The 16,214-nt window shown below is 45.3% G+C and overlaps 12 non-coding genes and 1 pseudogene across 12 annotated transcripts; all 13 read right to left on the bottom strand.

The window, feature by feature from the left end:
- Nucleotides 1–711: 711 nt before the first annotated feature.
- On the bottom strand, nucleotides 712–902 carry LOC141229684 (U2 spliceosomal RNA). Its single transcript, XR_012296333.1, has one exon. It is a non-coding gene; the product is annotated as a U2 spliceosomal RNA (small nuclear RNA).
- Nucleotides 903–2,017: 1,115 nt separating this feature from the next.
- LOC141229672 (U2 spliceosomal RNA) lies at nucleotides 2,018–2,208 on the bottom strand. The gene has a single exon (XR_012296324.1). It is a non-coding gene; the product is annotated as a U2 spliceosomal RNA (small nuclear RNA).
- A 1,115-nt stretch (nucleotides 2,209–3,323) lies between these two features.
- LOC141229661 (U2 spliceosomal RNA) lies at nucleotides 3,324–3,514 on the bottom strand. The gene has a single exon (XR_012296315.1). It is a non-coding gene; the product is annotated as a U2 spliceosomal RNA (small nuclear RNA).
- Nucleotides 3,515–4,629: 1,115 nt separating this feature from the next.
- LOC141229650 (U2 spliceosomal RNA) lies at nucleotides 4,630–4,820 on the bottom strand. The gene has a single exon (XR_012296305.1). It is a non-coding gene; the product is annotated as a U2 spliceosomal RNA (small nuclear RNA).
- A 1,115-nt stretch (nucleotides 4,821–5,935) lies between these two features.
- Nucleotides 5,936–6,126, bottom strand: LOC141229639 (U2 spliceosomal RNA). The gene has a single exon (XR_012296294.1). It is a non-coding gene; the product is annotated as a U2 spliceosomal RNA (small nuclear RNA).
- A 1,115-nt stretch (nucleotides 6,127–7,241) lies between these two features.
- Nucleotides 7,242–7,432, bottom strand: LOC141229628 (U2 spliceosomal RNA). Its single transcript, XR_012296283.1, has one exon. It is a non-coding gene; the product is annotated as a U2 spliceosomal RNA (small nuclear RNA).
- Nucleotides 7,433–8,547: 1,115 nt separating this feature from the next.
- Nucleotides 8,548–8,729, bottom strand: LOC141229653 (U2 spliceosomal RNA). Its single transcript, XR_012296308.1, has one exon. It is a non-coding gene; the product is annotated as a U2 spliceosomal RNA (small nuclear RNA).
- A 523-nt stretch (nucleotides 8,730–9,252) lies between these two features.
- On the bottom strand, nucleotides 9,253–9,415 carry LOC141229701 (U2 spliceosomal RNA; annotated as a pseudogene).
- Nucleotides 9,416–10,530: 1,115 nt separating this feature from the next.
- On the bottom strand, nucleotides 10,531–10,721 carry LOC141229616 (U2 spliceosomal RNA). Its single transcript, XR_012296271.1, has one exon. It is a non-coding gene; the product is annotated as a U2 spliceosomal RNA (small nuclear RNA).
- Nucleotides 10,722–11,836: 1,115 nt separating this feature from the next.
- On the bottom strand, nucleotides 11,837–12,027 carry LOC141229604 (U2 spliceosomal RNA). Its single transcript, XR_012296260.1, has one exon. It is a non-coding gene; the product is annotated as a U2 spliceosomal RNA (small nuclear RNA).
- A 1,115-nt stretch (nucleotides 12,028–13,142) lies between these two features.
- On the bottom strand, nucleotides 13,143–13,333 carry LOC141229593 (U2 spliceosomal RNA). Its single transcript, XR_012296249.1, has one exon. It is a non-coding gene; the product is annotated as a U2 spliceosomal RNA (small nuclear RNA).
- Nucleotides 13,334–14,448: 1,115 nt separating this feature from the next.
- LOC141229581 (U2 spliceosomal RNA) lies at nucleotides 14,449–14,639 on the bottom strand. The gene has a single exon (XR_012296238.1). It is a non-coding gene; the product is annotated as a U2 spliceosomal RNA (small nuclear RNA).
- A 1,115-nt stretch (nucleotides 14,640–15,754) lies between these two features.
- LOC141229659 (U2 spliceosomal RNA) lies at nucleotides 15,755–15,939 on the bottom strand. The gene has a single exon (XR_012296313.1). It is a non-coding gene; the product is annotated as a U2 spliceosomal RNA (small nuclear RNA).
- Nucleotides 15,940–16,214: the final 275 nt, after the last annotated feature.

Raw genomic sequence — 16,214 nt, 5'->3', positions numbered from 1 at the left:
TATTATGACACGCGCAGCCAGCGTTCCATTGCCACATTCCATCTACTGCAGGCAGGATACCTGGCTGGCTGAATGTCGCTGAGAAGCTCACAGAGACCGCCATAAGCAACAGTTTAACAGAATGCCACAGACTAATCAACCAAACTTTTTGGGTTGGGTTCTCTTTTATAGTCTGCAGGCATTAAATGAAAGAAGTCAGTGTTCCAGCAGAAGGAGACAACGTTTCAGAAAAGGCATTGTAGCAAACCAAAAAAGAAATTTTAAGCGCAGCAGAGTAACCAGCGCACATACCTGTTAGCTCAGGTGAGTTTAAAAGGCTGCTGTTGATAACAAGGGCATTTGCTAAATAGATGGTGTGTGTGCAACAATATACTGAAAGGTCAATTATATTGTGCAGCTTATCTCACCACCTGTAGTTATTTAGGTGAAAGCTCCAAAATGCTTGCCTAATATGTCTGTTTATCCAAAAGGAAGTAAAAAGGGAGAGCTAGAAAGATAGCATTGCATCACATTACATGGCAATGCAATGCACAGTTGCTGAAGTTGAACCAAAATGAGCTTGTAATCTGGCTTCTGCAACTTTGAACATGAAAAATCCAATGAGGAGAAGAAAAGCAAAGCCAAAGAGTCCATCCCAAAATCCGACAAACAAGCAAAATGAACAAAAAACATTGAATTCAATTCTTTCTGATTTTAGAAACTGCATTAAAGAAGGGGTGCACCGGTCCTGGAGATACTGCAATACCAGGTCAATGCGTGGAGTGGACAGAGCAAGCTCTTTTTCCATCTCCCTGTTCTAAAAATCCATTTAATATATGGTCCCCAGATAGGGGACGTATCAGATATTAAACTGATAAGAACAGATACTACACTTGATCTTAGCCAAAAGGCCGAGAAGCGATAACCAGAATTGGTTTCAAACTACGGAGCCACCCAAGGATCCTGAAAAGTCCATTTGTGGAGATGAGCTCCTGGACTCCCGTTAAGAAGACATGTTGTCAACCTCTAGATCCCTTACATGCCTGCACTTTTCGGCTTGCTGCTGCTGCAATCCACGCGTTTTAGATCTGCATAACTCCACCTCTTTAAACACAGCACCTTCACCCCCTGCTGTTCCCACCCGCCTCAACACCGTTGGAAGGGAGGAGAACCAATTAAGGCGGGGGGTGGGGTGGAACGAGCAGCTGTCTACCCTTAGCAGGAGGGCTCCTGATTACATACCTCTCCTGCTGCTGCTGCTGCTGGCTGTCCAGCAGCAGACTGAAGGTGGCTGCTGCTGTGCACAGGTATATAAAGGCTCAGAGCCTATTATGACACGCGCAGCCAGCGTTCCATTGCCACATTCCATCTACTGCAGGCAGGATACCTGGCTGGCTGAATGTCGCTGAGAAGCTCACAGAGACCGCCATAAGCAACAGTTTAACAGAATGCCACAGACTAATCAACCAAACTTTTTGGGTTGGGTTCTCTTTTATAGTCTGCAGGCATTAAATGAAAGAAGTCAGTGTTCCAGCAGAAGGAGACAACGTTTCAGAAAAGGCATTGTAGCAAACCAAAAAAGAAATTTTAAGCGCAGCAGAGTAACCAGCGCACATACCTGTTAGCTCGGGTGAGTTTAAAAGGCTGCTGTTGATAACAAGGGCATTTGCTAAATAGATGGTGTGTGTGCAACAATATACTGAAAGGTCAATTATATTGTGCAGCTTATCTCACCACCTGTAGTTATTTAGGTGAAAGCTCCAAAATGCTTGCCTAATATGTCTGTTTATCCAAAAGGAAGTAAAAAGGGAGAGCTAGAAAGATAGCATTGCATCACATTACATGGCAATGCAATGCACAGTTGCTGAAGTTGAACCAAAATGAGCTTGTAATCTGGCTTCTGCAACTTTGAACATGAAAAATCCAATGAGGAGAAGAAAAGCAAAGCCAAAGAGTCCATCCCAAAATCCGACAAACAAGCAAAATGAACAAAAAACATTGAATTCAATTCTTTCTGATTTTAGAAACTGCATTACAGAAGGGGTGCACCGGTCCTGGAGATACTGCAATACCAGGTCAATGCGTGGAGTGGACAGAGCAAGCTCTTTTTCCATCTCCCTGTTCTAAAAATCCATTTAATATATGGTCCCCAGATAGGGGACGTATCAGATATTAAACTGATAAGAACAGATACTACACTTGATCTTAGCCAAAAGGCCGAGAAGCGATAACCAGAATTGGTTTCAAACTACGGAGCCACCCAAGGATCCTGAAAAGTCCATTTGTGGAGATGAGCTCCTGGACTCCCGTTAAGAAGACATGTTGTCAACCTCTAGATCCCTTACATGCCTGCACTTTTCGGCTTGCTGCTGCTGCAATCCACGCGTTTTAGATCTGCATAACTCCACCTCTTTAAACACAGCACCTTCACCCCCTGCTGTTCCCACCCGCCTCAACACCGTTGGAAGGGAGGAGAACCAATTAAGGCGGGGGGTGGGGTGGAACGAGCAGCTGTCTACCCTTAGCAGGAGGGCTCCTGATTACATACCTCTCCTGCTGCTGCTGCTGCTGGCTGTCCAGCAGCAGACTGAAGGTGGCTGCTGCTGTGCACAGGTATATAAAGGCTCAGAGCCTATTATGACACGCGCAGCCAGCGTTCCATTGCCACATTCCATCTACTGCAGGCAGGATACCTGGCTGGCTGAATGTCGCTGAGAAGCTCACAGAGACCGCCATAAGCAACAGTTTAACAGAATGCCACAGACTAATCAACCAAACTTTTTGGGTTGGGTTCTCTTTTATAGTCTGCAGGCATTAAATGAAAGAAGTCAGTGTTCCAGCAGAAGGAGACAACGTTTCAGAAAAGGCATTGTAGCAAACCAAAAAAGAAATTTTAAGCGCAGCAGAGTAACCAGCGCACATACCTGTTAGCTCAGGTGAGTTTAAAAGGCTGCTGTTGATAACAAGGGCATTTGCTAAATAGATGGTGTGTGTGCAACAATATACTGAAAGGTCAATTATATTGTGCAGCTTATCTCACCACCTGTAGTTATTTAGGTGAAAGCTCCAAAATGCTTGCCTAATATGTCTGTTTATCCAAAAGGAAGTAAAAAGGGAGAGCTAGAAAGATAGCATTGCATCACATTACATGGCAATGCAATGCACAGTTGCTGAAGTTGAACCAAAATGAGCTTGTAATCTGGCTTCTGCAACTTTGAACATGAAAAATCCAATGAGGAGAAGAAAAGCAAAGCCAAAGAGTCCATCCCAAAATCCGACAAACAAGCAAAATGAACAAAAAACATTGAATTCAATTCTTTCTGATTTTAGAAACTGCATTAAAGAAGGGGTGCACCGGTCCTGGAGATACTGCAATACCAGGTCAATGCGTGGAGTGGACAGAGCAAGCTCTTTTTCCATCTCCCTGTTCTAAAAATCCATTTAATATATGGTCCCCAGATAGGGGACGTATCAGATATTAAACTGATAAGAACAGATACTACACTTGATCTTAGCCAAAAGGCCGAGAAGCGATAACCAGAATTGGTTTCAAACTACGGAGCCACCCAAGGATCCTGAAAAGTCCATTTGTGGAGATGAGCTCCTGGACTCCCGTTAAGAAGACATGTTGTCAACCTCTAGATCCCTTACATGCCTGCACTTTTCGGCTTGCTGCTGCTGCAATCCACGCGTTTTAGATCTGCATAACTCCACCTCTTTAAACACAGCACCTTCACCCCCTGCTGTTCCCACCCGCCTCAACACCGTTGGAAGGGAGGAGAACCAATTAAGGCGGGGGGTGGGGTGGAACGAGCAGCTGTCTACCCTTAGCAGGAGGGCTCCTGATTACATACCTCTCCTGCTGCTGCTGCTGCTGGCTGTCCAGCAGCAGACTGAAGGTGGCTGCTGCTGTGCACAGGTATATAAAGGCTCAGAGCCTATTATGACACGCGCAGCCAGCGTTCCATTGCCACATTCCATCTACTGCAGGCAGGATACCTGGCTGGCTGAATGTCGCTGAGAAGCTCACAGAGACCGCCATAAGCAACAGTTTAACAGAATGCCACAGACTAATCAACCAAACTTTTTGGGTTGGGTTCTCTTTTATAGTCTGCAGGCATTAAATGAAAGAAGTCAGTGTTCCAGCAGAAGGAGACAACGTTTCAGAAAAGGCATTGTAGTAAACCAAAAAAGAAATTTTAAGCGCAGCAGAGTAACCAGCGCACATACCTGTTAGCTCAGGTGAGTTTAAAAGGCTGCTGTTGATAACAAGGGCATTTGCTAAATAGATGGTGTGTGTGCAACAATATACTGAAAGGTCAATTATATTGTGCAGCTTATCTCACCACCTGTAGTTATTTAGGTGAAAGCTCCAAAATGCTTGCCTAATATGTCTGTTTATCCAAAAGGAAGTAAAAAGGGAGAGCTAGAAAGATAGCATTGCATCACATTACATGGCAATGCAATGCACAGTTGCTGAAGTTGAACCAAAATGAGCTTGTAATCTGGCTTCTGCAACTTTGAACATGAAAAATCCAATGAGGAGAAGAAAAGCAAAGCCAAAGAGTCCATCCCAAAATCCGACAAACAAGCAAAATGAACAAAAAACATTGAATTCAATTCTTTCTGATTTTAGAAACTGCATTAAAGAAGGGGTGCACCGGTCCTGGAGATACTGCAATACCAGGTCAATGCGTGGAGTGGACAGAGCAAGCTCTTTTTCCATCTCCCTGTTCTAAAAATCCATTTAATATATGGTCCCCAGATAGGGGACGTATCAGATATTAAACTGATAAGAACAGATACTACACTTGATCTTAGCCAAAAGGCCGAGAAGCGATAACCAGAATTGGTTTCAAACTACGGAGCCACCCAAGGATCCTGAAAAGTCCATTTGTGGAGATGAGCTCCTGGACTCCCGTTAAGAAGACATGTTGTCAACCTCTAGATCCCTTACATGCCTGCACTTTTCGGCTTGCTGCTGCTGCAATCCACGCGTTTTAGATCTGCATAACTCCACCTCTTTAAACACAGCACCTTCACCCCCTGCTGTTCCCACCCGCCTCAACACCGTTGGAAGGGAGGAGAACCAATTAAGGCGGGGGGTGGGGTGGAACGAGCAGCTGTCTACCCTTAGCAGGAGGGCTCCTGATTACATACCTCTCCTGCTGCTGCTGCTGCTGGCTGTCCAGCAGCAGACTGAAGGTGGCTGCTGCTGTGCACAGGTATATAAAGGCTCAGAGCCTATTATGACACGCGCAGCCAGCGTTCCATTGCCACATTCCATCTACTGCAGGCAGGATACCTGGCTGGCTGAATGTCGCTGAGAAGCTCACAGAGACCGCCATAAGCATCAGTTTAACAGAATGCCACAGACTAATCAACCAAACTTTTTGGGTTGGGTTCTCTTTTATAGTCTGCAGGCATTAAATGAAAGAAGTCAGTGTTCCAGCAGAAGGAGACAACGTTTCAGAAAAGGCATTGTAGCAAACCAAAAAAGAAATTTTAAGCGCAGCAGAGTAACCAGCGCACATACCTGTTAGCTCAGGTGAGTTTAAAAGGCTGCTGTTGATAACAAGGGCATTTGCTAAATAGATGGTGTGTGTGCAACAATATACTGAAAGGTCAATTATATTGTGCAGCTTATCTCACCACCTGTAGTTATTTAGGTGAAAGCTCCAAAATGCTTGCCTAATATGTCTGTTTATCCAAAAGGAAGTAAAAAGGGAGAGCTAGAAAGATAGCATTGCATCACATTACATGGCAATGCAATGCACAGTTGCTGAAGTTGAACCAAAATGAGCTTGTAATCTGGCTTCTGCAACTTTGAACATGAAAAATCCAATGAGGAGAAGAAAAGCAAAGCCAAAGAGTCCATCCCAAAATCCGACAAACAAGCAAAATGAACAAAAAACATTGAATTCAATTCTTTCTGATTTTAGAAACTGCATTAAAGAAGGGGTGCACCGGTCCTGGAGATACTGCAATACCAGGTCAATGCGTGGAGTGGACAGAGCAAGCTCTTTTTCCATCTCCCTGTTCTAAAAATCCATTTAATATATGGTCCCCAGATAGGGGACGTATCAGATATTAAACTGATAAGAACAGATACTACACTTGATCTTAGCCAAAAGGCCGAGAAGCGATAACCAGAATTGGTTTCAAACTACGGAGCCACCCAAGGATCCTGAAAAGTCCATTTGTGGAGATGAGCTCCTGGACTCCCGTTAAGAAGACATGTTGTCAACCTCTAGATCCCTTACATGCCTGCACTTTTCGGCTTGCTGCTGCTGCAATCCACGCGTTTTAGATCTGCATAACTCCACCTCTTTAAACACAGCACCTTCACCCCCTGCTGTTCCCACCCGCCTCAACACCGTTGGAAGGGAGGAGAACCAATTAAGGCGGGGGGTGGGGTGGAACGAGCAGCTGTCTACCCTTAGCAGGAGGGCTCCTGATTACATACCTCTCCTGCTGCTGCTGCTGCTGGCTGTCCAGCAGCAGACTGAAGGTGGCTGCTGCTGTGCACAGGTATATAAAGGCTCAGAGCCTATTATGACACGCGCAGCCAGCGTTCCATTGCCACATTCCATCTACTGCAGGCAGGATACCTGGCTGGCTGAATGTCGCTGAGAAGCTCACAGAGACCGCCATAAGCAACAGTTTAACAGAATGCCACAGACTAATCAACCAAACTTTTTGGGTTGGGTTCTCTTTTATAGTCTGCAGGCATTAAATGAAAGAAGTCAGTGTTCCAGCAGAAGGAGACAACGTTTCAGAAAAGGCATTGTAGCAAACCAAAAAAGAAATTTTAAGCGCAGCAGAGTAACCAGCGCACATACCTGTTAGCTCAGGTGAGTTTAAAAGGCTGCTGTTGATAACAAGGGCATTTGCTAAATAGATGGTGTGTGTGCAACAATATACTGAAAGGTCAATTATATTGTGCAGCTTATCTCACCACCTGTAGTTATTTAGGTGAAAGCTCCAAAATGCTTGCCTAATATGTCTGTTTATCCAAAAGGAAGTAAAAAGGGAGAGCTAGAAAGATAGCATTGCATCACATTACATGGCAATGCAATGCACAGTTGCTGAAGTTGAACCAAAATGAGCTTGTAATCTGGCTTCTGCAACTTTGAACATGAAAAATCCAATGAGGAGAAGAAAAGCAAAGCCAAAGAGTCCATCCCAAAATCCGACAAACAAGCAAAATGAACAAAAAACATTGAATTCAATTCTTTCTGATTTTAGAAACTGCATTAAAGAAGGGGTGCACCGGTCCTGGAGATACTGCAATACCAGGTCAATGCGTGGAGTGGACAGAGCAAGCTCTTTTTCCATCTCCCTGTTCTAAAAATCCATTTAATATATGGTCCCCAGATAGGGGACGTATCAGATATTAAACTGATAAGAACAGATACTACACTTGATCTTAGCCAAAAGGCCGAGAAGCGATAACCAGAATTGGTTTCAAACTACGGAGCCACCCAAGGATCCTGAAAAGTCCATTTGTGGAGATGAGCTCCTGGACTCCCGTTAAGAAGACATGTTGTCAACCTCTAGATCCCTTACATGCCTGCACTTTTCGGCTTGCTGCTGCTGCAATCCACGCGTTTTAGATCTGCATAACTCCACCTCTTTAAACACAGCACCTTCACCCCCTGCTGTTCCCACCCGCCTCAACACCGTTGGAAGGGAGGAGAACCAATTAAGGCGGGGGGTGGGGTGGAACGAGCAGCTGTCTACCCTTAGCAGGAGGGCTCCTGATTACATACCTCTCCTGCTGCTGCTGCTGCTGGCTGTCCAGCAGCAGACTGAAGGTGGCTGCTGCTGTGCACAGGTATATAAAGGCTCAGAGCCTATTATGACACGCGCAGCCAGCGTTCCATTGCCACATTCCATCTACTGCAGGCAGGATACCTGGCTGGCTGAATGTCGCTGAGAAGCTCACAGAGACCGCCATAAGCAACAGTTTAACAGAATGCCACAGACTAATCAACCAAACTTTTTGGGTTGGGTTCTCTTTTATAGTCTGCAGGCATTAAATGAAAGAAGTCAGTGTTCCAGCAGAAGGAGACAACGTTTCAGAAAAGGCATTGTAGCAAACCAAAAAAGAAATTTTAAGCGCAGCAGAGTAACCAGCGCACATACCTGTTAGCTCAGGTGAGTTTAAAAGGCTGCTGTTGATAACAAGGGCATTTGCTAAATAGATGGTGTGTGTGCAACAATATACTGAAAGGTCAATTATATTGTGCAGCTTATCTCACCACCTGTAGTTATTTAGGTGAAAGCTCCAAAATGCTTGCCTAATATGTCTGTTTATCCAAAAGGAAGTAAAAAGGGAGAGCTAGAAAGATAGCATTGCATCACATTACATGGCAATGCAATGCACAGTTGCTGAAGTTGAACCAAAATGAGCTTGTAATCTGGCTTCTGCAACTTTGAACATGAAAAATCCAATGAGGAGAAGAAAAGCAAAGCCAAAGAGTCCATCCCAAAATCCGACAAACAAGCAAAATGAACAAAAAACATTGAATTCAATTCTTTCTGATTTTAGAAACTGCATTAAAGAAGGGGTGCACCGGTCCTGGAGATACTGCAATACCAGGTCAATGCGTGGAGTGGACAGAGCAAGCTCTTTTTCCATCTCCCTGTTCTAAAAATCCATTTAATATATGGTCCCCAGATAGGGGACGTATCAGATATTAAACTGATAAGAACAGATTTTTTGATTGAAGCTGCATCCAAGGCACTGAAAAATGTGACCGAAGTCACACCAAAACAGCGCACGAGGCGAGGATTCATGTGGACCCTTCCCGGAGGAGAGGGACCCAATAAACCATCCCTATCCCTCCGAGCCAGAAGGCCACAGCGAGGGTCAAGGATCTCCGATGCTCTCCCTAGCCGAAGCCGGAGAAGAGCCGTTTTCGTGCTCCCAGCTTCCATCTAGGCTGCCACCCTAGTGGAGCTGGAGCCTGTGTTGGTTTCTCAGCCCAAAGCTGACCGGACCTCCGACCGGGTTTATAAAAATTCCCCTTCCTAGCCCGGAGGCCAGGAATAGGGGGGGTTGCTCAGAAAGTATGATTGGCAAAGGTGCGGCGTGCTACGAAGCCAAGTCTTTCTGGGGTTCCCAGTCCCAGTAAGCTTGGACTCACACCAGGGCGCCTACTCCTGGGGCACATTGCTCCAAAGCCCTCACACTTACCCAGACTAGTGACTTCGATCCTGGAGGGCCATGTTTTCCATCAGATAACTCTATGAGCCACCTGGCGTACTAACAAGTGCACCAAACCAGTGTGTAATATGCATCAATTTACTAGGGCAGCCCAAGGACAAAACTGCCTTTTCAAATGATACTACACTTGATCTTAGCCAAAAGGCCGAGAAGCGATAAGAACAGATACTACACTTGATCTTAGCCAAAAGGCCGAGAAGCGATAACCAGAATTGGTTTCAAACTACGGAGCCACCCAAGGATCCTGAAAAGTCCATTTGTGGAGATGAGCTCCTGGACTCCCGTTAAGAAGACATGTTGTCAACCTCTAGATCCCTTACATGCCTGCACTTTTCGGCTTGCTGCTGCTGCAATCCACGCGTTTTAGATCTGCATAACTCCACCTCTTTAAACACAGCACCTTCACCCCCTGCTGTTCCCACCCGCCTCAACACCGTTGGAAGGGAGGAGAACCAATTAAGGCGGGGGGTGGGGTGGAACGAGCAGCTGTCTACCCTTAGCAGGAGGGCTCCTGATTACATACCTCTCCTGCTGCTGCTGCTGCTGGCTGTCCAGCAGCAGACTGAAGGTGGCTGCTGCTGTGCACAGGTATATAAAGGCTCAGAGCCTATTATGACACGCGCAGCCAGCGTTCCATTGCCACATTCCATCTACTGCAGGCAGGATACCTGGCTGGCTGAATGTCGCTGAGAAGCTCACAGAGACCGCCATAAGCAACAGTTTAACAGAATGCCACAGACTAATCAACCAAACTTTTTGGGTTGGGTTCTCTTTTATAGTCTGCAGGCATTAAATGAAAGAAGTCAGTGTTCCAGCAGAAGGAGACAACGTTTCAGAAAAGGCATTGTAGCAAACCAAAAAAGAAATTTTAAGCGCAGCAGAGTAACCAGCGCACATACCTGTTAGCTCAGGTGAGTTTAAAAGGCTGCTGTTGATAACAAGGGCATTTGCTAAATAGATGGTGTGTGTGCAACAATATACTGAAAGGTCAATTATATTGTGCAGCTTATCTCACCACCTGTAGTTATTTAGGTGAAAGCTCCAAAATGCTTGCCTAATATGTCTGTTTATCCAAAAGGAAGTAAAAAGGGAGAGCTAGAAAGATAGCATTGCATCACATTACATGGCAATGCAATGCACAGTTGCTGAAGTTGAACCAAAATGAGCTTGTAATCTGGCTTCTGCAACTTTGAACATGAAAAATCCAATGAGGAGAAGAAAAGCAAAGCCAAAGAGTCCATCCCAAAATCCGACAAACAAGCAAAATGAACAAAAAACATTGAATTCAATTCTTTCTGATTTTAGAAACTGCATTAAAGAAGGGGTGCACCGGTCCTGGAGATACTGCAATACCAGGTCAATGCGTGGAGTGGACAGAGCAAGCTCTTTTTCCATCTCCCTGTTCTAAAAATCCATTTAATATATGGTCCCCAGATAGGGGACGTATCAGATATTAAACTGATAAGAACAGATACTACACTTGATCTTAGCCAAAAGGCCGAGAAGCGATAACCAGAATTGGTTTCAAACTACGGAGCCACCCAAGGATCCTGAAAAGTCCATTTGTGGAGATGAGCTCCTGGACTCCCGTTAAGAAGACATGTTGTCAACCTCTAGATCCCTTACATGCCTGCACTTTTCGGCTTGCTGCTGCTGCAATCCACGCGTTTTAGATCTGCATAACTCCACCTCTTTAAACACAGCACCTTCACCCCCTGCTGTTCCCACCCGCCTCAACACCGTTGGAAGGGAGGAGAACCAATTAAGGCGGGGGGTGGGGTGGAACGAGCAGCTGTCTACCCTTAGCAGGAGGGCTCCTGATTACATACCTCTCCTGCTGCTGCTGCTGCTGGCTGTCCAGCAGCAGACTGAAGGTGGCTGCTGCTGTGCACAGGTATATAAAGGCTCAGAGCCTATTATGACACGCGCAGCCAGCGTTCCATTGCCACATTCCATCTACTGCAGGCAGGATACCTGGCTGGCTGAATGTCGCTGAGAAGCTCACAGAGACCGCCATAAGCAATAGTTTAACAGAATGCCACAGACTAATCAACCAAACTTTTTGGGTTGGGTTCTCTTTTATAGTCTGCAGGCATTAAATGAAAGAAGTCAGTGTTCCAGCAGAAGGAGACAACGTTTCAGAAAAGGCATTGTAGCAAACCAAAAAAGAAATTTTAAGCGCAGCAGAGTAACCAGCGCACATACCTGTTAGCTCAGGTGAGTTTAAAAGGCTGCTGTTGATAACAAGGGCATTTGCTAAATAGATGGTGTGTGTGCAACAATATACTGAAAGGTCAATTATATTGTGCAGCTTATCTCACCACCTGTAGTTATTTAGGTGAAAGCTCCAAAATGCTTGCCTAATATGTCTGTTTATCCAAGAGGAAGTAAAAAGGGAGAGCTAGAAAGATAGCATTGCATCACATTACATGGCAATGCAATGCACAGTTGCTGAAGTTGAACCAAAATGAGCTTGTAATCTGGCTTCTGCAACTTTGAACATGAAAAATCCAATGAGGAGAAGAAAAGCAAAGCCAAAGAGTCCATCCCAAAATCCGACAAACAAGCAAAATGAACAAAAAACATTGAATTCAATTCTTTCTGATTTTAGAAACTGCATTAAAGAAGGGGTGCACCGGTCCTGGAGATACTGCAATACCAGGTCAATGCGTGGAGTGGACAGAGCAAGCTCTTTTTCCATCTCCCTGTTCTAAAAATCCATTTAATATATGGTCCCCAGATAGGGGACGTATCAGATATTAAACTGATAAGAACAGATACTACACTTGATCTTAGCCAAAAGGCCGAGAAGCGATAACCAGAATTGGTTTCAAACTACGGAGCCACCCAAGGATCCTGAAAAGTCCATTTGTGGAGATGAGCTCCTGGACTCCCGTTAAGAAGACATGTTGTCAACCTCTAGATCCCTTACATGCCTGCACTTTTCGGCTTGCTGCTGCTGCAATCCACGCGTTTTAGATCTGCATAACTCCACCTCTTTAAACACAGCACCTTCACCCCCTGCTGTTCCCACCCGCCTCAACACTGTTGGAAGGGAGGAGAACCAATTAAGGCGGGGGGTGGGGTGGAACGAGCAACTGTCTACCCTTAGCAGGAGGGCTCCTGATTACATACCTCTCCTGCTGCTGCTGCTGCTGGCTGTCCAGCAGCAGACTGAAGGTGGCTGCTGCTGTGCACAGGTATATAAAGGCTCAGAGCCTATTATGACACGCGCAGCCAGCGTTCCATTGCCACATTCCATCTACTGCAGGCAGGATACCTGGCTGGCTGAATGTCGCTGAGAAGCTCACAGAGACCGCCATAAGCAACAGTTTAACAGAATGCCACAGACTAATCAACCAAACTTTTTGGGTTGGGTTCTCTTTTATAGTCTGCAGGCATTAAATGAAAGAAGTCAGTGTTCCAGCAGAAGGAGACAACGTTTCAGAAAAGGCATTGTAGCAAACCAAAAAAGAAATTTTAAGCGCAGCAGAGTAACCAGCGCACATACCTGTTAGCTCAGGTGAGTTTAAAAGGCTGCTGTTGATAACAAGGGCATTTGCTAAATAGATGGTGTGTGTGCAACAATATACTGAAAGGTCAATTATATTGTGCAGCTTATCTCACCACCTGTAGTTATTTAGGTGAAAGCTCCAAAATGCTTGCCTAATATGTCTGTTTATCCAAAAGGAAGTAAAAAGGGAGAGCTAGAAAGATAGCATTGCATCACATTACATGGCAATGCAATGCACAGTTGCTGAAGTTGAACCAAAATGAGCTTGTAATCTGGCTTCTGCAACTTTGAACATGAAAAATCCAATGAGGAGAAGAAAAGCAAAGCCAAAGAGTCCATCCCAAAATCCGACAAACAAGCAAAATGAACAAAAAACATTGAATTCAATTCTTTCTGATTTTAGAAACTGCATTAAAGAAGGGGTGCACCGGTCCTGGAGATACTGCAATACCAGGTCAATGCGTGGAGTGGACAGAGCAAGCTCTTTTTCCATCTCCCTGTTCTAAAAATCCATTTAATATATGGTCCCCAGATAGGGGACGTATCAGATATTAAACTGATAAGAACAGATACTACACTTGATCTTAGCCAAAAGGCCGAGAAGCGATAACCAGAATTGGTTTCAAACTACGGAGCCACCCAAGGATCCTGAAAAGTCCATTTGTGGAGATGAGCTCCTGGACTCCCGTTAAGAAGACATGTTGTCAACCTCTAGATCCCTTACATGCCTGCACTTTTCGGCTTGCTGCTGCTGCAATCCACGCGTTTTAGATCTGCATAACTCCACCTCTTTAAACACAGCACCTTCACCCCCTGCTGTTCCCACCCGCCTCAACACCGTTGGAAGGGAGGAGAACCAATTAAGGCGGGGGGTGGGGTGGAACGAGCAGCTGTCTACCCTTAGCAGGAGGGCTCCTGATTACATACCTCTCCTGCTGCTGCTGCTGCTGGCTGTCCAGCAGCAGACTGAAGGTGGCTGCTGCTGTGCACAGGTATATAAAGGCTCAGAGCCTATTATGACACGCGCAGCCAGCGTTCCATTGCCACATTCCATCTACTGCAGGCAGGATACCTGGCTGGCTGAATGTCGCTGAGAAGCTCACAGAGACCGCCATAAGCAACAGTTTAACAGAATGCCACAGACTAATCAACCAAACTTTTTGGGTTGGGTTCTCTTTTATAGTCTGCAGGCATTAAATGAAAGAAGTCAGTGTTCCAGCAGAAGGAGACAACGTTTCAGAAAAGGCATTGTAGCAAACCAAAAAAGAAATTTTAAGCGCAGCAGAGTAACCAGCGCACATACCTGTTAGCTCAGGTGAGTTTAAAAGGCTGCTGTTGATAACAAGGGCATTTGCTAAATAGATGGTGTGTGTGCAACAATATACTGAAAGGTCAATTATATTGTGCAGCTTATCTCACCACCTGTAGTTATTTAGGTGAAAGCTCCAAAATGCTTGCCTAATATGTCTGTTTATCCAAAAGGAAGTAAAAAGGGAGAGCTAGAAAGATAGCATTGCATCACATTACATGGCAATGCAATGCACAGTTGCTGAAGTTGAACCAAAATGAGCTTGTAATCTGGCTTCTGCAACTTTGAACATGAAAAATCCAATGAGGAGAAGAAAAGCAAAGCCAAAGAGTCCATCCCAAAATCCGACAAACAAGCAAAATGAACAAAAAACATTGAATTCAATTCTTTCTGATTTTAGAAACTGCATTAAAGAAGGGGTGCACCGGTCCTGGAGATACTGCAATACCAGGTCAATGCGTGGAGTGGACAGAGCAAGCTCTTTTTCCATCTCCCTGTTCTAAAAATCCATTTAATATATGGTCCCCAGATAGGGGACGTATCAGATATTAAACTGATAAGAACAGATACTACACTTGATCTTAGCCAAAAGGCCGAGAAGCGATAACCAGAATTGGTTTCAAACTACGGAGCCACCCAAGGATCCTGAAAAGTCCATTTGTGGAGATGAGCTCCTGGACTCCCGTTAAGAAGACATGTTGTCAACCTCTAGATCCCTTACATGCCTGCACTTTTCGGCTTGCTGCTGCTGCAATCCACGCGTTTTAGATCTGCATAACTCCACCTCTTTAAACACAGCACCTTCACCCCCTGCTGTTCCCACCCGCCTCAACACTGTTGGAAGGGAGGAGAACCAATTAAGGTGGGGGGTGGGGTGGAACGAGCAGCTGTCTACCCTTAGCAGGAGGGCTCCTGATTACATACCTCTCCTGCTGCTGCTGCTGCTGGCTGTCCAGCAGCAGACTGAAGGTGGCTGCTGCTGTGCACAGGTATATAAAGGCTCAGAGCCTATTATGACACGCGCAGCCAGCGTTCCATTGCCACATTCCATCTACTGCAGGCAGGATACCTGGCTGGCTGAATGTCGCTGAGAAGCTCACAGAGACCGCCATAAGCAACAGTTTAACAGAATGCCACAGACTAATCAACCAAACTTTTTGGGTTGGGTTCTCTTTTATAGTCTGCAGGCATTAAATGAAAGAAGTCAGTGTTCCAGCAGAAGGAGACAACGTTTCAGAAAAGGCATTGTAGCAAACCAAAAAAGAAATTTTAAGCGCAGCAGAGTAACCAGCGCACATACCTGTTAGCTCAGGTGAGTTTAAAAGGCTGCTGTTGATAACAAGGGCATTTGCTAAATAGATGGTGTGTGTGCAACAATATACTGAAAGGTCAATTATATTGTGCAGCTTATCTCACCACCTGTAGTTATTTAGGTGAAAGCTCCAAAATGCTTGCCTAATATGTCTGTTTATCCAAAAGGAAGTAAAAAGGGAGAGCTAGAAAGATAGCATTGCATCACATTACATGGCAATGCAATGCACAGTTGCTGAAGTTGAACCAAAATGAGCTTGTAATCTGGCTTCTGCAACTTTGAACATGAAAAATCCAATGAGGAGAAGAAAAGCAAAGCCAAAGAGTCCATCCCAAAATCCGACAAACAAGCAAAATGAACAAAAAACATTGAATTCAATTCTTTCTGATTTTAGAAACTGCATTAAAGAAGGGGTGCACCGGTCCTGGAGATACTGCAATACCAGGTCAATGCGTGGAGTGGACAGAGCAAGCTCTTTTTCCATCTCCCTGTTCTAAAAATCCATTTAATATATGGTCCCCAGATAGGGGACGTATCAGATATTAAACTGATAAGAACAGATTTTTTTTTGATTGAAGCTGCATCCAAGGCACTGAAAAATGTGACCGAAGTCACACCAAAACAGCGCACGAGGCGAGGATTCATGTGGACCCTTCCGGAGGAGAGGGTCCCCAATAAACCATCCCCATCCCTCCGAGCCAGAAGGCCACAGCGAGGGTCAGGGATCTCCGATGCTCTCCCTAGCCGAAGCCGGAGAAGAGCCGTTTTCGTGCTCCCAGCTTCCATCTAGGCTGCCACCCTAGTGGAGCTGGAGCCTGTGTTGGTTTCTCAGCCCAAAGCTGACCGGACCTCCGACCGGGTTTATAAA

This window comes from Phyllobates terribilis, unplaced genomic scaffold (genome assembly GCF_046119375.1).
Source record: "Phyllobates terribilis strain yellow unplaced genomic scaffold, ASM4611937v1 Scaffold_487__1_contigs__length_1357975, whole genome shotgun sequence".
Taxonomy (NCBI): domain Eukaryota; kingdom Metazoa; phylum Chordata; class Amphibia; order Anura; family Dendrobatidae; genus Phyllobates; species Phyllobates terribilis.
The sequence above is the reverse complement of the archived record's forward strand: the minus strand, read 5'-3'. Positions and strand labels throughout refer to the sequence as shown.